This window comes from Pteropus vampyrus, unplaced genomic scaffold, assembly GCF_000151845.1.
Source record: "Pteropus vampyrus isolate Shadow unplaced genomic scaffold, Pvam_2.0 Scaffold171, whole genome shotgun sequence".
Classification (NCBI taxonomy): domain Eukaryota; kingdom Metazoa; phylum Chordata; class Mammalia; order Chiroptera; family Pteropodidae; genus Pteropus; species Pteropus vampyrus.
The window spans coordinates 4,004,550-4,024,651 of record NW_011888952.1 but is presented as its reverse complement, the minus strand read 5'-3'; the positions used below and the strand labels follow the sequence as shown (position 1 = coordinate 4,024,651).

Below are 20,102 nucleotides of genomic sequence, written 5' to 3'. Positions count from 1 at the left end.
CACTGGTGGTACAGCAGGAGCCAGAACCAGACCTAACAGTCCAGGCCCACAGACTGCAGTAGGAAGACAGCATGGTCCTGGTGTCCTGGATATACACTGGGTCAATCAGACCCCATGTGGATAGCTACATGATCTCGAGCAGGTCACTAAATCTCTAGGATACTCAGTTTCTCCATTGATAAAATGCAAATATTAATTTTTTCATTGAGATTAGTATCAAGAATATATTAACCCTCCCCCCCTAAAAAAAATCAGTAAGTAAAATACAACCAATGCAATAGAAAAAGTAGGCAAAAGAAACAGACAATTCACAAAAAGGAAACATATGGCCAAAAACATATACATGAATTGAAGTTCCATATCATTAGTGCTCAAGGAAATGCAAATCGAAACCACAATGGAAGACAATTTTTTTATGTGTCTATTAGTTTGGGAAAAAATTTCAAATCTAACAGTTCCAAACACTGTACTAGATGTAATCTGAAGGCTCTTTGATATATTGCTGGTAAGTGTGTAAATTGGTGCAAGCACTTTGGAAAACCAAGATGCACAAGAATGTTCAAAGCCACACTGTTAAGAAGAGCAAGAGTCTGGCAATCACCCAAAAGCTCCCAAACAGAAGAGTGAATGAATAAACTGTGGGCTATTCTCACAGTGTAATCACCTAAGCCATTACTGTGGATGAATTACAGAGAAGTACATAATATGGATGGATCTCAGCAAAGTATTATATGGGAAAACCAAGTCTCTAAAGCCGGGTAAAGTGTAGTAGTCTTTTATATAAAGTTAAAACAACTAGAATGAAACACACACACACACATACTTACGAGTACACACAGATGCATACAGCTGTATAAAGAGGAAATGCAGAGGGTAGTAGACCTGGGAATGAGGACAATGGCTACCTCTGTTGGGGTAGGGGAGGGAGTCATATGCTTAGATATGAGTTAGAGTCAATGTTTTTGATTTAAAGTCTAGGTCATGAGTGTTTATTGCATTGTTAAAATATGTAATTTTTAGTGTGTGCCATGGACCCGGAGTCATTATTAATTTAATTCTGCAAAGCTGAGGACCAATCATAATGCCAACCAAGATTCCTTCTTAGCAGGGATGCTGTGAGGATTCGGAAGGAGTGGCCCGGCTCTGAAGCACTTTCATAATAGCAGCCAGCTCTGAGGTGGTGGTTGTTACAGTGTATGTGGCTTGAAAACATCGTGAAGGGAACTAAAGAAAATAAAATTTCCTTTTGCAACTCCTCCTTCTGCCTCCTGCTTCCACGGATTTTTGCAAATCTGTAATCTCTTGCCTGGTAGATAACAAAACCCTGCTTATTTCCAAAATCTTCACTGAGCTTTTCTGAATAGTAATCTCTTTAAAGTGACCTGTCTGCGCTACCTTCCCTTCGGAATCATAGTTGCATCTCTAGCCCTGTCCTTTTGAAAGATTTCAACTGGCCTGGAATTTGGGTTAAATTAAAAGCTGGCTTTCAGCAGGAAAGGGGTGTGCAGGGGGGCACCGTGTTGACACTGCTCTCCCACCCGACTGTAGGTGAGAGTTTTCTTTTTCCTCCCACACAACACAAGGAACAGAGAAGTCATTTAAGCCTTATAAATACTGGCAGACTCAAAAAGCAAAGTCGCCAGCCTTAAAAACATGTCTCTGTTTCCTTTGGCTAATTTGCAAACCAGTCATACTTTCAGATAAGAAGGTAAACAGAGGGTGGAGGAGATTAAGGAGGACTATCTTAGGCCAGTATCTTTATAGAGAAACTAGGAGAAGAAATGTTACTGGAGTCTTTCCCTTTCAGGGAAAAGAATAGTAGCCAAGCCCATAATAGTCCCAAAACCAGAATGGTGGTAAGAGCAGGCATTTCTCACTGCACCTTCAAGAAAAAATCAGAACACCAGTGAAGAGTGCCAGACATATTTGCGCCAGATCCTAGTCTCAAGGCTCAGAGGCAGGGAACAGGGTTGGAAAAACATTGGTCAAGTCTATAGTATATAGAGCTCTGGGATGGAATGGGCAGCCTGGAGAGGTAGCAAGTGTCTCATCTCAAAAAAAAAAAAAAAAAAAAAAAAAAAAATCCCACCTTCGGTAAGCCCCTCTTAGCAAGGATGCTGAAGAATGTTCTCAAAATAGTAGAACCAGATCAGAAGCTTGAAGGTGGGGAGGTATGGAGAATGAGACTGAAATTCTCTGAAACTGAAGGCAGAAGTTTACATAACTCCAGTATGGGTTCACAGCACCACTTATGTTCTCCAAGAAGCCTGTGACCCTAAGAAAGAGAATGAACCAATAGACTAGATGATCTTTAAGATTCCCCTGCCCACTCCCACCACCAAACTCCAGCACTTAGAATCCTTTATGTCTCTGAATTCAGGCTGGGGCAAGTAGATCTCTTATGACTTAAAGCTGGACCCTAACTGGAATGTGGGCTCTATGAAGGCAAAAATTTCTGTGTGTTTGCTTCACTGCTGCACCACCAGTGTCTACAACAGTGGCTGACACTTCCTAGGTACTTGGGAAACATGTGTTGATGAACATGGTTGAATGAACTCTAGCCACAGCCTCTATTTCTTTTTTGTAGGTGACCCAAGAACAAACAATGTCTCTCATCTGGCCGGCAGTGGAAGCGGCTGGGCCTCAGTAAATGCTTATCTTTGGACCTTGTCTGCACAGATTCAAAGACACCTGAAATTTAATGTCAGCTCCTGATTATTTCATCTGATGAAACAACCATAAAAGGTCCCTCTACTCCGATTCTAGAAAGGAAGGTGTTAATCGTGGCCCCGGACACCAGATGTATAAAAGGCTTCCGCTATCCTGGACTTCAAACCTTCCCATGTTGTTGATATTGAAACCTAATTGTGTTGACCTTGGTCTCCAAGGTAAACAAAGCTTTACAGGGGAAATGTTTGGGTCTCAAGATTCCTGTTTGCTCCAAGTTTGGACGAAAGGCCGGAATAATGAGTATTTCCATTCATTTCCTTTTAAAGTGCTGCTGATAATGGAGCTAAGAGGACTGCTCAAAATCATCCCTATTGGTCAATTACCAAAAACATTCTCTGGAATACAATCAATACGTCCCACCCCTGTGGAATTTCACTTAGAAGAAATGCCAAGAATTTTACCTCCATAAAGGCCCCAAGATCCTGAGAATAAAAGCAAAGAGAGAAAGGAGAAGGGAAGGTTAAGAAAGAAGAGGCTGACAGACAGCAACAGCTAATCTGAACTGTTGATCTTCACCCTTAGGCACAAAATTAGGCCTCTTAAGTATATTTGCTCATTGAACCCTTTGACAGCCTAAGTGAAGGGTTTTATTTTTTCCCATTTAATAGATGAAAAAACTGAGGCCCAGAGACTTGTCCAAAGTCACGCAGCTGAGGTGTGAACAAGCTGGGACTTACGCTAAAGCCTATGCTTTTAACCACTAGTTTGCACTGCCTGTCTCGATGCCCGAATCCTGTTCTCGCTCTTCTCCACACTTCCCATCATCTGAAGATGGTTTCTGAGTTAAACTGTGATTTCTCAGGCCTGAGAGAAGAGAAAGCAAGCCTATGCAACAAGGACCTCATAGTGGTTCCATATGGGTGGGTTCTAGATTGTGAAGGCTGGAGATGGAAGTGAACTTTGTGAGTAGGCCGGAGAGCTTGACAGGGGCCAGGGCAGGGTTTGAAGCGGGAGAAAGGCATGGTCAGAACTGCATGTTAGAAGCGGCATGCTGATTGTGGCATGCCAACCCTCATAGGGCCCCAAGCAAGACAGACACTGCTGGGCTGAGGAAGTTGTCTGGCCTACGGCACTCCCGGAAGAGACAAGCCTGGCCAACCTCAGCCTCGTAACCCAGTCTGGGAAGCTGGCCCCTGTTGGGTTTGGCAAGGAGGCATTCATGAGCTCAGCAGGAGAGAATGCAGAGTGTCCTTGGTTTAGAGAGGAAAAAAGATCTGCTGCACAAGATTACAGCTGGGCTATCACACAGAAGGGCTTGGCAGAGAGCCTGGGCTACCTTTGTTTCTGACACGCATGGTGTTGCATCCAAACTGGAGTCAGGCTCATCCTTGGCACATGAGGACTTAAAGCTCTGAAAATGAGCTGTGTAAGGCTCACTACTCCAAGTGTGGTCCAGGGACCACCAACGTCAGCTTCACCTGAGGGTTCCTCATAAATGCACACTCTCAGATTCCACCCAGACCAGCTGAATCAGAATCTTTAGAGTCAGAGAAGTGCTATCCTATAGCAGGCTTGGACATAGGATCAGAATCCCTGGAGCTACATTTCTTGAATCTGCTTGACATATTAAGCTCCCCAGATGAATTGAATATATGCTGAATTTTGAGAACCAGTATAGGAAAACTGTGAAATGTCCTAAGAACCTCAATATGATGGCATTCAAACCACATCTTTCAGATGCCTCCTCCACTCAGGAGTGTCACAAAAATTCCCTTTGAGACATCCGTTAATTAGCAGTCCATCTATCTCTGAAAAAAGGATATATGACAGCTTATAAATAGAGCAAGTGGTCAGCGAAGCAGCCTAACATTGGATTGCAGGAAAACTCTACAAGCCTACAATCCCCTAACCACCTTTCTCCACATCTGGAGTATTGCAGAATCTAAAATCTCACAACTGGGTTATTCCCATGTATTCCCATACTTCTTTTTAAAAGCATATTTACATTTAGACTAAGTTGTTCATAATTTTTCAGAGCCTGCTTTTCTGGATGGCAATCTGTAGGCAAGTCTTGTCTTTTTACCTCCAAAGAAAATCTTGAATGTTCCACTTCTCTCTACCGCCACTGCTGCAGCACATCTCGCTTGTATGCCTGCCAAGAACTTCCCAGCTGGTCTCTCTGCTCCTATACTCTTGCCCTACTCTGATCTCTGCCCCACATAGCACTCAAAGTGGTCACTGGAAGAAGTAATTCACATCATGTCATACTCCAGCCTAAAGCCTGTATCAGATTCCTTTGGCTGCTGTAACAAAGTACCATACACATGGTGTCTTAAAGCAACAAACACTTATTGTCTCACATCTCTGGAGGCTAGAAGTCCAAAATCAGTATTAGTGTGTCAGCAAGACCATGCTTGCTCTGGAGTATCCGTTCCTTGCCTCTTCCAGCCTCAGGAGGCTGCCAGCATTCCTTGGCTTGTGGCTCCATCACTGAAATCTCTGACTGTGGGCACATTGCCTCCTCTTCTTCTGTCTGTAACAACTCTCCCTCCACTTCCATCTTTATAGAGATACATGTGATGGCATTTAGGGCCCACCTAGTAAACCAGGATAATCTCAAGATCCTTAACTCAACCACATCTGTAAAGTTTGTTTTTGACATAACAGATAACATTTACAGGTGCCAGGGACTAGGATATGGATGCCTTTGGGGAATCATTATTCAGCCTGCCACACTGCCTTTCGATTGCACTTGAAAAAATCCAAAGTTTTGACCATGGCCTCCAGGGTCCTATGTAACATGGCCCCTCCCCACCTCCTGGACCCTATCTCACTCCACTTTCTTCCTATCATAACCCATCCCTCTGGTCCACTTTTAGATCTTCAGATAAGTATGTTCCTGCCACAGGGCCTTTGTTCTGGCAGTTCTTTTTGCTTCGAATGCTACTATTCTTGGTCTCATTTGCTGAATGAATGAATGAATGAATGAATGAATGTTATATTCCTATGAACTCAGGAAACAAGATGGTAGGAAAAATAAAGCAGCAGCATGGGTAGAGATTAACTTTGCCTGCTTTCCAACTTTGCCTAGAAAGTTGTTTGGCTAAAGATGCTTCTACCCACTCTTTTTGCAATTGCCAAATGCCTTGAAATATTTACAAATCTTAGTTACTTGTAGGCTCTCTGGAAAGGAGTTGCTTTAGGTAGCGGTAGCCAAGCTAGAACTGAGTATTGATAGGAAAAGGTCACAAGGAACCATCCCCAGCCTCCTTGTTCTTAGAAAAATAAGATAGTCCTAGTTATAGAAAGCTTTTTGACATTCAACAATTCAATGATGTATCTTCTTCCTGTGGCCAATGAGTCATCATTGTAGATTTTGGTGGCAGTTTTATGAAGGCAACCACTAATGGCTGCATTCTGCCCTATAGATGGGAGGCCTGCCTGTGGTTAAATGACTTTTAATTATCTGAGAGCAGGTCTATCATTAAATGAAATTTCCTGTGTGCTAGTATGATGAAATTGAAGTTCTTTCTTGCCCCTAGAAAGAAGGAATCTGAGTTCTGTACAGTTATACAAATCAATAGCAGTCCCTATATTATAGTTAGTGGTTGGTCTAGAGTGATCGACTCACCTTGTTCCAGTTTGCCTGGGTCTTTCTCCATTAGCATTTTAAATCCTGCATCCCAGGAAAGTCTTTAGTCCAGGTAAACTGGAACGACTGTTTGCCCTAGTGGTAGCTAACAGGCTTATCCCTAACACTTGAAGGACCAAGGACAAAAAGGTGTAAGTAGAGATCTCTGTAGTGTATGTCTAAATATATAGAAGTCATAAATCAAACTAATACACTGCTAAATAAAATTATATTCTATCCTCCTACCATGACAAAGGTCTTCAAAACAACCTAGAAGGCCAGGTTTGAGCTCTGAGCTTTGGGAGTCCCCTTTGGCTTCTAGTCTACCTCCATCTTCTCTTCCCATATCTAGCTCTGCCTCTCACCCTCAAGGGGTCTTTCTCACATAAGTGCAAATAGTCGAACTTCATCCACACCCCATAAACGACTACCTTTGGCTCTCCCCACCCTCAGGGTCTAGGGGTAACTGTGACAAAGTCTATCCTTGGTGGAAAATGGCCCTTGGGAAGAAGCCCATTCTGCTCTGAAAGTAGGATTAGAGCCCTTTGAGCAGGGAATTCTGGGGTCCATGGGATCTAAGCCTGGCCTGGAACAGGTGAGTGACCAGAAGGCCAGAGTGGAGTCCCCAGGACAAAAGCTACTCTTGCCTAAGTCTAAAATCAATCCTGGGAGTCACCACTCACTAGAGACTCCTTGAAATTAAAAATCATGGGATAATTTTCAATTTCCAAACATATCACCATGTCCTCCTGGGAAAATGTTAGAGTGTTCAACCGAGAGAAACAAAGTTTGCACAAAACCTCATAGATCCCCTCAGACTATTCCTAGAAGGAACTAAGGTCTTCACTGGAGGAAATAAAATTATAGTATAGTAGGGAAAAGAAGTCATAGAGCAAAGAGGATGAACTACTCAGAGAATGGCTCTCCTGCCTGGAGATTGGTAAGAAAAGTATCTGCCACGGCAGACAGACTGGGAGCTTAAAACCCGTCCTTCTGAATCCATGCTGATGCAGGATTTCTGCTTCCCTTCGTGGGATTTACTCTGATAGACGATGCAGACTGTGCACAGAATATTAGTAGGGTAAGAGAACCACACACTGAAAATGACTGCTCTGCTCTTATGGCCTTGTTCATGTGAGGGCAGCAAGTGCCAGGCAGCTGGTGTTATGCAAATAACAGCATAGAAGTGATATGCTATGAGGTGGTAGAAAAGATCATGAAGACAGAAAACACTGATGTCATGATTAAAAGCATAAAGTCAGAGAAGTTAGATTTAGATAATGCCTCTGCCATTTGCTAACGGTAAGACATTAGATGAGTTACTTTGCTTATTTGAGTCTTGGTCTTTCTTCCTAAGGAGAATCAAGATCCAAATAGCACCTACCACATCTAATTGGATTATATGTGGTACAAGGATTAATTGAGATCCAGCATATAAAGAACTCAACCAGTGTCTGTAACATAGTAAGTGTTCCAAACTATTGCCTACTAGTAGTAAGAAAAATGGTAGTAATCGTGGTGGTGGTGGTGGTAGTGATGATGGTGGTGACAGTGACAGTAATTGCACTATTGCACTAGTAGAGGAATACTAGTTGTCAAGAAGAGGTAGTGCCATTGTAGTTATACGGAGTTTAGACAGACTAGTTGGACAGCGAGGCTCACTGTTCTTGAGTCTGGAAAGAAAGGAGGCATTTTTAAAGATAATGAGATACTGGGTAAAAGAATCCCTTTGGGAAAGGAGATGGCTTATGAACTAACCCTGTAGGAACTACAGAATACCAAACAGAACTGACTGGGAGACACATGGAAACATGACTCACTCACGCCTTCACTGAGACAACATGGCACAAATTCAGCAATGCCCATGAGCACAGAGTCATCACAGACCAAGTGGGGGACACCAAGAGAAGCTGCTGAGGGAGCTCACGGTTGCATTCACAGTTGTATAGACTCAAGCTGAGTCACTGTAGCAATTCAGTAACATCTTAAGCGATAGAAGATGGCTCACTCACTGGCAAGCCTAAATCACCACTACCACTAGCAACTATCCTATCCCTGGCCAAATTTAGGTACTACTCAATTTGTAGATGAATCATTTCTAAATTAAGCATGAAGATTTCCAAATTAGCTCAAAATGATCTAACATCTGGACAGGAGATATATATTACTGAGTTGGAGGAGGGGACATAAGAAAAAATAGAAAGAAGGCTATGTTCTCTAAGAAAACTATTTTCTTTTGAAATATAGGATCTATTTTTACAAAAATGACTGACTCACTTTATTTTTCTGATCACTGAAAAGGAAAGAGAGTGCATGTAATGGATTGCTTTACAACCAAATAAAGATGTCATGTGGACATTAGGCTTTCTAATTCAGTTTATATTATTCAAGCTGCATTTAAAATGCACATGCGCGGCTACAAGATTGATTCATTTCTCAGTTGGATTGCCTAAAGTCTTTCTACTGTTACAAATAATTTCTCGAAAAGCTTTCTCATGTCTTCTGGGATACAGGAACATAGCTCACCTCAGGATGCTCTCTGACTTGGTCACCCCAAGTTCTTGCTCTTGTTCCCATGGGCTGTGAGCCTCACTGCAGAGCTCTTTGGTCTTCAGAAGGCCCAGAGGCTCTCTTTGTCCTGACTTCTCTTTGCCCTGCTTTCTGTTACAGGTTTTCCAATCCCTAGGCACATAGTGGGGAAAAGCATTTATGGTTATTTTCATGAACTCTGGAATCAGACAGACCAGCGTTCAACTCTTGACTCTGCCACTTCACTGTACATGATTACAAACAAGTGGTTTATCCTCTCACAGCCTCAGTTTCCTTATCTGTGAAATGGGGATACTTAGACTTCCTAACTGAGAATTCTTGAGAGGATTAAGTGTGACACTTATATGTAAAGGACTTGGCTCAGTGCCTAGCTACATGACAAGAGCTTCACAAATACTAGCTCTTATTCTTTCTAATAGATGAGTATTTGGAGTTATTTATTTAGATACTCTAGAAGTTAAGCCCCTGGAATTTGATGTTTTAGGTAATAAAAAACTATAATCTCCAGCCAAACTGAACTTTCGCCTCAGGCTCATGCTTTTCTTATCACAATGCTCCTCATTCATCACCTTTTGTTATAATTGCTTAAGATCTGTCTTCTCCAGGAGATTAGACTCTGTGAATCTTTTTTCACTGCTGCAGACCCAACACACAGAAGAGCTCTTGGTACAGAAAGAGATGTGCAATAATTATTTGTTGAATTATTGAAAGACTAAACGGCCAATGAACCAATGGAATGACAGACTGAATGACTAAATCACAGACCAAATGACTGAATGACCAATTGAGTGAATGAATGAATGAATTCATGAATGAATGAAAGAATAGTTGAATTGGTTGTCTAAATTCAACTGGATGATACGAAAATACTTTCCTAGCATGGTAAAAGATGAGACCACTAAATAAAGAATTTTAAGTTAGAAAAGTAAGGTGTTTTTTTTTGGGGGGGGTTTTTTATTACTTTTTTTTAATTTTTTTGGGTTTCATTTCCCTTCCCCCCCACAATCACTGATATGATAGGTGATAATGCCCTATTGGAAAACATTACTCACTCTGCACTCACATGGCCCTCAAATTGCACAATCCTTCCAACCTCCATCATAATCCAGGATCTGCTTGACAGCTTCTGGCCTCAGCATGTCTATCTATGTCAGATGACATCATGGCCAAACCATGTGTCTTGGGCTGTGAGAACAACTGGGGGAATCAACAGGAAGCCCCAGAGGTTTCACTTCCTAATTTCTGATAACTAGGAATCTTTCCTGAAATCTCCCTCCCACCCCTTTCTTTTGAGTGAGCTCATCTAGTCTTTCCAGAAAAGCTGGTCAGTGGCAAAGCATTGCTGGACTTTGTCAGAGGGATTTGATGTCTTCATACCTTGTTCATCAGCCACAGGACACACTCATCCTTCAGAAGCTCTGGAATTCTGCCCACAGATGTCTGGACATTTTGCTGCATTCCCAGGGGGACTCTTAGAATGTACATAGAAGATCCAGATTATTCTTAAATTATAACCTGCCTCAAACAAATACTTAAAATGACCATTGAACAGTAATTTGACTATCCTATCCTCCTCCTAAGAATCTATCATTGTAATGAAATAAGTGAAACACTTATTTAATGCCATTTTTCCTGGCGTATGGGAGAAAAAATTTTAAATCCAGTTTGATCAAAACCTTAAAGGTTCCTGGAAAGATTTTCTAAGAGAACTAAGCATGGTGACTACCTACACGGCAATTAGCAAATAGTAATTACACAGCTGTCAGGTATAAAACATTCTCCATGCCAGGCATTAGATTGCATGCTTTCTATACATTAGCACATTTAATCTGCATGGCAGTGCTATGAGTTTAGTATTATTTTATGGAGAGATAACTTGAGGTTCCCAGCAGGTACCCAAGCAAGGATATGAAGCAAATTAGCCTGACTTTAAAGCTAGTGCTCCTGCACCTCCACAGGTTGCACCACAGACCCCATAATAGGAAGGAAGGATGACTGCCAATGAAGTGGAATGGAATCATGGAATATAACTTAGAACAAAATGGTGCCTAAAATCTAGAGGAAAGAATGGAGGGAAGACCTCATGAACATATGACCAAAGTTTTCTAATAGATAAGCTGTCACGATGCGAGAAAGGGAGAGCCACTCAAATAAGTTCCAAAGACTGGAAAGAACAGAAGCGTGACAGCTCTAGGAAGACAGATGTCAGCCCAAGGTAACGAAGCATCTTCTAACTATGAGAGTTGTCTAAAATTACTGGAACTGTCTGGTGATAGTATGAGCTCTTGGACATGGAAAGCATCCAAGCAGAAGGTAGGAAACATCCTATTGGGTGTCACAGAGGTGAGGATGGGATACCTTTGAGGCCCTGTCCAACTCCCAGTCCCTCTGTTTGCTTTGGGTAGATGCTCACTAATCATCTAAGAAAGTTCACCCTTGCCTGCACCCAATCACCATCATTGACATTCATGTAAAAGAGTCTATGCAAAACCAGTCCAATGTGACAGTTTAATCTTCTTGTGGATAGAGGAGGCAATAATGGGGAACTGTTATTCTGAATCTGCTTGTGATAAACAAGGAATAATTGGGTGAACATTAAAAGGGAGAAAAATCTTGACAGATGAAAGAAATTTGGGGTGTTATTGAGTGCCAAGAAATGGGCTAGGCTTTATATATGTTCCTTCACTAAAGCTAGGTACCACCCTCTTGAGGTAGGGCTGATCACTGCCATTTGACAGCTGAAACCATCTAAGAGAGAGGTGAACTTACCCATGGCCACAAAGCTAATAAACAGTAGAACCAGGGTTTGAACTCAGATATGCCAGACTTCAAAATCTTCAGTCTTTTCTCAAACAATATGCTACCAAACCCAGTGAGGGGATGCTGAGTGGGACACTGAGAGAATGGTACTTAGAACAGGTCAATTTTGATGGGTGGAAAAAGAAATGGTAAGGCTGAAGCATGGAGTAAGGCATAAGGAAGTAAGTCAGAATGAAATGCTCAGACAGATCAATTTAATCACTGAGTAAAGGCAAGAAATAGAGGAAATGGATCAAACTAGACATCACTTCCTTCACAATTCAGTCTAATTTTAGTCTTGACCCCAATCCACAGAACTGGTCCCAAATCACAAACGATATTTAGGACATCAGACATTTGTCTGACCAAAACCCATATGTCAACTTTGCCCCCAAAGGTAACATAAAGAAACATCTTCACTATTTTTTTCTTCAGAGTACAGGATGATTTTAATATTCCATGGGGAGATATTACCAGGTAATTCAGGTTGATGAGGCTTTGGAAAATTAAAATGCCAACATGGTAAACAAAATGGAAAATGTGATAATGAGAAAAGATGTTAATGACAGCTTTAACTATACCAATTTTTATCTCCTCTCTGTCTCTTCAGTTCTCCTAAGAAACAGGGGTGCCACTATGCTCCCCCTACCCCTCACAATTTAGAGATTTTCTGATGGGTTGGGCAGGCCTGATTTTCCCCATTATCTCATGAATAGACTCTTATTCTAAAACTGAATTATATTTTAAATAATCCCCATAATTAGGTTGTTGAGAGTTACCTACAATTAGATCACAGGTGTTACATGCATATGTGTGGCGGGGGGAGATGAAATGTTTTTTATTTCCATGCTAGGGACCCAGACCCTATAATGTAGGGATTGCACATGATCAGCAAAGTGTGGCACATGGTGGACACTGCAAGAAATGGTTGCTGATGCTTCAGTTGTCATTTTCTATTTTTTATCAGTACCAACTTTGTAGTCTAGTACCCATGTTCCAAATTCAGGTTCTGCAATGAGCTATGTGACCTTGGGAAAATTACTTGATCTAGGGCTCAGTTTGTTCTTTGGTAAAATGGTGAGAAGACCGCCTGCTTCAGGAAAGTGTTGGGAGGATACAGTAAAACCACCCATGGATAGAGCCTGGCAAAGTCATGTTGGTGCTAGCTCAGAAATAGCACTTAGTACCAGTCATCCTGGGCATGTCTCATGAAGCTTAAAAGTCCCCCCTTTGAAGGCCACTGTAAACTCACCACCCAGCCAGCCCCTCTCCAGCCTAGTGCACCCCTCCCACTACCCCCATCCCCAAAGATCAAAGTTATTCTTAGACTAGGAACTTGTAACTTCGATATTGTCCCCTAATCCTATTCGACAGGCTTTCTCCTTAGTGAGTCACGCCAACACCTCTCACTTTTAATGGGCACGTAGAACACTGAAGTATTTTGCTACATTTTGGCTGCAAATTCCATGCTGGCTAGCAAATTACAGTGATTCAAGCTTAGGATGAGAGTCCAGCTCAGCAAATTACTCCATGTTCCCCAGTGTCTCACACTCCAGCCTCATCCCCAAAGGCTCACGTCTAGATTCATGTTAGCTGGAACCCTGGCATGAGACCACTCTGCATTTGGGAAGGCCATCAGCACTTAGATCATGCTCTTGCATACAGCCTCATACTCACTCATCACAATAGGCTCTGTTTTCACAGATGAGGAGACCCAGACACAAGGGAGTCAAATACCTACAGTCACTGCCAGTGGCTAAAGGAGAACTCTTCAGTCAATCTCATGATGCAAGAGCAGCCGGCAGACCTGCCCAGGAGAAGGCCCTCAATTTTTTCTTGCCTCCCCCAGCACCTCTAACTGGCTTTCGTATTCCAATTCATTGCCAAGTCCCAAATCCTTTTAATGAATTCACACGTCAAAGGCCAAAAAGACTATATAAGAAACACACAGGCAGTCTATATCTCAACAACCTAGTGAAGGCTGCACTGGCATCACCTCTAAACCCCACTTTTGTATTTGTATGGGTCAGGGTCCTCAGTGGAAACTCTAAAGGGAAACTGAAGGGATTTTAATGAAGGGGCTATTAATGAAGGAGAAAACAGTATTCAGTGAACACAGTTGGAAAGAGGAAGCGCCCTGGAGCCAGTGACAGCAGGAGGCAGGGACCACCCTAGGACTGATGGGAACAAGGGAGAGAACTGTCCCAGGCTGACATGAGCTGTGACTGTAGGCAGAGGAACACCACAACCTTCGAAACTAAGGCCAAACAGGGGGTAAGTTGGGGATTAAGTACACCCACCTCTGAACTCCCACTGGAGCCTCCTGCTGGCTGAACTCCGGAAAGACAGCAAAGGAGTCTGTTGCTGAAGTCCGGGATCAGCCTCCCAGGCACAGAGCTGGAGGGGGAGAGGAGGGGAAGGAGTTGATTTGGAGGGACACAGTGGACATCCATAATAGTCCCCAAAGGCTAGACTCCTGTTTCTCCACCTTCATCCAGGCTAAGCCCTCACTCCGAAGCCCAGCGTCTCCTCAGTGATCTCAGATGGGTTTGATCCCAACCAGATTTGAGGCCTTGAGCAGAGCTTTAGTTTCTCCCCTGTGAATAGGAATCACAACATCTACCACCTGGGGTTGTTTTAAGGATTAAAACAATTTAACCTCATAAAGAACTGAAACAGCATGTGGAAAATACCAGGCATGTGTATTTTCTACATGCCTGCTACCCAGACAGGGACTGCTCCAGTTCTGCAGCAGAAAACCAGGTGATAGAGATTTGTGCATCCTCCTCTCTCCCCCTCCTCCCTCTCTCTCTCTCTCTCTCTCTCTCTCTCTCTCTCTCTCTCAATCTCTCTCTCTCTCTCACACACACACACACACACACTGAGAGGATGAATAAGCTGAGTGTAGCATTAAATATTACACTTATATATAAATTAAATATGCAATATGGTTCAATCCTCCAGGACCATAACTAGAAGCCTCTCCTGGATAAGAGTAAATGCTACTTTAAAAAGGAGATACTTAACTCCTGTAACGTATTGCCCCAGGAAGCTTTAAGAATTAAGAGAAGTATTTCTTTTAAAAATAGATACCAATCTTCTTTGCTCCAAGAAATAGCAGAGAATTAAACATTTAAAACAGACCCAAGAATGATAGTGTTCTCTATGCTGTGTATCAAATGGCCACAAACTTACCAGCTTAGAACAATATTCATTTATCATCTGATAGTTTCCATAGTTTCCATCAATTAGGAGTTCAGACATGGCTTAGTGGAGTCCTCTGCTCATGGTCTCACACATCCCAGGTGTCTGGGGTCTCTTCTGAGGTTTGGGGTCTTCTTTCATGCTCACGTAGTTGTTGGCAGAATCCATTTCCTTACAGATGCAGAACTCATGGCAGCTTACTTCTTTAAGGCCAGCAGGACTGATGTAGAGGTTTTTCCTGTTTCTGACTTTTAGATCCTCTATTAAAGGGCTCATCTGATTAAGTCATGCTCGCTCAGGATGATCTCTCTTTTGATTAATCTATCAGAGACCTTAATTACATTTGCAAAATCCCTTCACTTTTGTCATAAGACACACCATAATCATGGGAGTGAAATCCAACACCTTTGCCTCATTCTATTGGTTAGATGCAAGTTCTAGGTTCCACTCAAACTCACGGGGAGGGGATCATACAAGCGCCTGGGTCATTGGGGAGGCATCCTGGAATTCTGCCCACTACAGATAGTTGTAAATGAACATCCAGATACACTTTCGTAAGGTAGAAGGAATAAAGTTCAATATTCTCATTTTTCAGAGACTCAAAGAATCTTAAATATATTGCCCAAATCACTGAGCTTGCCCTTATGATGGAGTTAAAACACACAGAGATTTTCTGGGTCTAAATCTTGTGCTCTTTCCACTCCCTCATCAATTTGGCAAAGAAGGGAATGGCTCCATTGCACCATGACGTGGGATATATACCTGATCCGCAGTGCAAATGGATCACTTGCTCCCAGTATATAATAATAAATTTGAATTGTAAGTGATCCTGCAGATAATGGTCAGCCATACCCTTTTTAGCAGACCTAGGATCAAAATACAGGGTTCTAGAATCCTGATACAGCTCTCCTTCACAATGAGCAGATCTCCTTATGTCTTTCACTGTCCCTATCAAAGACAGTCTATGAGGCAAGAAAATACTTGGGTCTAACAATCATGTTTTGTTTTTATCCAGATGTTTTGGCCTTAAAGGCAAAGCCTTTCTCAATCTAGGAGATCATCCAAAAATCTGGAGAAAATTAGATAGTTATTCTAAAATTAAAGTTACTTTAAGAATGGCAAGAAAGAAACCAAAAATTTTAAGCTGTGAACAATTCACATATATATGGTACAAATGATGGTCCAAGTTGATACAAATTAAAATGTTGTGTGGTTCATGGTATATTTATATCAATTAATACACATTAAAATATACTATGTGGCTTATGGATTATTTATATCTACCTACTCTTAAGTATAGAGTGTTTTTAATGAAGACAATATGTTTTTAAAGAGCATAACCAAAGAAACCATCACTCAACTGAGCCATGCTTGCTACAGTATAACCAAAAAAAAAAAAAACATCATCAATGTGAGCTAGGATTATTGGGAATTTCCTAAGTGTCTGGCATGAAACCAAAAGATCTGGGTTCAAGGTTTTGCTTGGTCTTTCTAGCTTTGTGACTTTGGGCAAATCACTTGTCCCTCCCAGTGAAGTGCTTGAAACACATTATAGACTGGACACTCAGCTATGGACTCCCAGCCTCTTTGTCTGACTATCTGATAACGAGAGGTCATTGAGTACCAGCCAAGTTTCTATTAGTACTTCTTGGGTGTCCTCACTAAGAGTTAAATAGTAAATCGGATATTGCCATTTCCCTGCTAAAAACTCTATAATTGCCCTATCCGATATGGTAGCCACTGGCCACATATAGCTATTGAGCAATGTGTCTGATCTCAACTGAGATGTCCTGTAAGTATAAAGCACACACCAAAGATGCTGCATTTCAAAGATGCAGCATGAAAAAAAGAATGTAAAACATCTCAATAATATTTTTATCAATTACAGGTGGAAATGAAAACACTTTGGATATATTGGGTTAAATAAAATATATATTATAAGTAGTTTACCTGTTTCTTTTTAGTTAATTTTAATGTGGCTATTAGAAATTTTAAAATGTCATGTGTGGCACACACTATATCTCAGTTAGAAAACACTGATCTATAGCTTCCCACTGTTCTCAGAAAAAAAAAAAAAATTTAATATTTAGTGTGACCCACAGGGCCCAACACAATCAAATCCCTGCCTACCTCTCTCATTCCTCATTCATTCTCCCCGTCTCTCCTCACCCTCCAGCCACATAGATCTTATGATCTCTCACACATAGCAAACCTATGCCCACCTTAAGGTCTTTGTGCTCATGACTCCATCCTTCTGCAATGTTCCTTCCATGGTGACTCTACTCATAGCTGACTCACTCTCCTTCTTCAGGTCTCAGTTCATATGTCACCTCCTCCATCAGGCCTTCCCGGACCACCTGATCTGAAGGGATCACACATCCAGTGAATCTCTTCTCCATTTGTTTTCTCTGAGACATTCATTGCCATCCTTAATTGCCTTTTCTAATAAGCTGTTCACCTGCTTAATGTCTGTCTCTCCCTACTAGAATAGAAGCTATGTGAGGGCAGGAACCTTTCCTGTCTTATTCACTCTCTGTCATATCTGAAGCTCAGTGCCTACAAACACTCAGCTCGATGTTTGTTGAATGAATGAATGAATGAATGAATAGTGAAAAGAACATGAGACTCAGAGTCAAAAATCCCAGTTAGGACTAACTGGTGATAATGATGAGAACAACACTATCATCTCATTCCTCTTTTCCCTGTAATCATCCTCAACAGTCACTATGAGAGGTAGTGTAGCATAATTGAAAGGATACAGTCTGGAGTTAGAAGCCCTGAGTTCAAATTTCAGTTCTGCCATTTACTGGCTATGTGATCTTGGATAGAGCCCTTGACTGTCCCAAACCTCCATTTTCCCCCAGAGTGGCTGTCTTGAAGTTCAAGTAAGATACAGCTTTGTCAACCAGAGAACCTCAGTGATATTTATTAGATCAAGACGTTCCTGAAGGGGATAGATTCTTTAGTTACCTGGGTGTCCCCAAAACCTAGCACAAGGCTTGGCTTAAGAAGTGCCCTAAATTGCTTGCTGGATAAATGAAGCTTCTAATAAGCCCCAGCAATGAACCTTGGGGAATTCCGAACTCTCTACTGTTCCAACCTGGAAAAGACACCCCATTTTCTACCAAAGAGAAGCAAAAAGGCCTCAGAACTGCAGTGTAATGGCCACATTGTCTCCATTTTCCAGAAGTTGCAAACTATAGGAGTCTGTCCAGGTTTCCAGTCAAGACTCTGACTATAGGTCCTCTGGAACATTTGGCTTCAGAGTGGGTTTAAAGTGTCAGAGTCAGCATCCTCAACTGGGGAGAGAGCAAGCTCTAGCAGGGAGCAGGGATCACCTTTCTACCCACGACAGGTTCTTTTCCAGAAAGGAAAGAATGGACCACCTCAAGCAATAGCTCCTGATTCTCACATTCTGAGAAACAGCCACATTTATCTGCCTCCTGAATTGAAACTGGGGCCAAGGGTAAAAATAAGGAGAGGAGAAGGTAGACTGGTTGGAACTAACAGTGTTAAAGTTAATAACATTAGAATTATTGCATGGAACAATGATTTCTCAAGATGGGGCATGAAAGATGGCTGGGGAGTGGGAAATGACTTCACTGAGAAGGCTTCTGCCTAGTTTGCAAAAGATAAAGCTTGCTTTTGTTATTCTCCTGGCTTCTATTCCCATACCTCAAATATAAAGGCTTCTGGCATGACATCCTAGTAAAATACTATTGTTCCTAGGATTTGCTACTGAAAGAGCTATTCACATGGAAACCTCTCCCAGGCCAGGCTTCTGTTGGCCACTGAATATTTACAAACTGGTTTAACATGCAGCCCACCTTGGAAGTTTGGACGAACCAGACTAGGTGTGTAGTACTGCACCATCTCTCCCTAGTCCCACCTTGCCAGCTCACTGCTGATTAAAAGCCAGACTCCAACCATCTTTCATTCAATAAATGTGTTCTGAGTGTTTATCACATGCTGGTGGTGGGGCTCTAGCTGGGAGCAAGCAAAACAAACATCAATTAGAGTGGAAATCCATGAAAGAAAAAGGCCATTCCTTGTCTTAGAAAAGGGGAGTCACAAACAGAAAGTTCTTTCCAGCCATGTGAAAAAGGAATCACAATTTGGAATCACTGGTCAAGATTTGGGACTGCTGGAGATGATGATATGTTAAGAACCAAATGGAGGAGGGGGCTTTGAGAAGGAAAGCACCTCCAATAAAAAAAAAAAAAAGTCCTAGAATGTGACTTGTAGCTCCCCCCTTCCTCTAAGTCAGTCACACATGATGTACTTTGAAACCAGCCTTCACTCACCCTACAACTTGGTTTTATTTTAGCCCACTTGAGCCCTGGTTTCTGGTAGGGGGCACTGTCAATGGGGTGGGTTACAGGATGAAACCCTCATGACAGACAGAGCAGTTTTCTCCCCAGGATGAAAAGGGCCTTATGTTTAGGACTCTGTCCAAGCAGAGAAAATGCCTCTGGGAACCCAGGTCTGTGGAGCTGGCTCAATAGAGGGATGTGGATTTATAGGCAGACAGCACCGTATAGTGAGAGAAAACTGGTTGATGTCATTTTATAGGAGTTGTTATGTTAGATGTTGCAGTACCAATTTCCTAGTTTGTGACTTTTAATCCTGTGCACCTTCTCCCCAGGTGAGTTCTCACTCTCTCAGGTTAAAGCCTTCCTGAAGAGTTCAACTTTAGAGCAGCTTCCTTCTCTGATCCTATTTTCTTATCTGCCAAATGAGAATGATCGTTATTATCATCATCATAGTAATAATACCTGAGATGATTACAAGGATACAAGAAAAGATGGCGACAGGAGTGAAGATGTACATCTTGGTATTTATAAAATCAGGACATTCTTCTTTTCCTCACGGAATCATAAGGATTTACACCGGAGCAAGTTATGAAAGGCATGAATAATATTTTACAAACATTAAGTTAAAAAACAAAAAAACATAAATTCACTGGATTCTCACCTCCTCTCTGGTGCTTGGAGAACTTGCCCAGGTTTGGGAAAAGTTAGCTGGCCAAGGCAACGCTACTGCATACCGCTTTCCTCCCCACTCTCCTCATACCCACCTAGGACAGACAAGGCAGAAAGGGTGGGAAGGGGAACACAGCTCAGTATTTATTTTTGGATCCAGCTCACTAAAAATACCTCGGTTTTCCTGTTTGATGACTCTCCCTTTTGACCTGAATGAATTGCGGGACCCAGCGGGACGCCCCACCCTCTGTTCGTTGTCCTTTAAA

At 42.0% G+C, this 20,102-nt stretch overlaps 1 long non-coding RNA gene across 3 annotated transcripts; it reads right to left on the bottom strand.

Annotated features, from left to right (window-relative positions):
* Positions 1–2,196: 2,196 nt before the first annotated feature.
* On the bottom strand, positions 2,197–20,025 carry LOC111745977. Of its 3 annotated transcripts, XR_002782866.1 has the most exons (8): positions 19,829–20,025; positions 19,454–19,582; positions 17,077–17,216; positions 14,846–15,130; positions 13,951–14,047; positions 10,229–10,322; positions 8,828–8,983; positions 2,197–2,275 (listed from the first exon to the last, which is right to left on the bottom strand). It is a non-coding gene; the product is annotated as an uncharacterized LOC111745977 (long non-coding RNA). The 3 variants fall into 3 exon arrangements; XR_002782867.1 differs by lacking the exon at positions 19,454–19,582 and having other exon boundaries at positions 14,846–15,025; XR_002782865.1 differs by lacking the exons at positions 2,197–2,275; positions 19,454–19,582 and having other exon boundaries at positions 8,663–8,983.
* Positions 20,026–20,102: the final 77 nt, after the last annotated feature.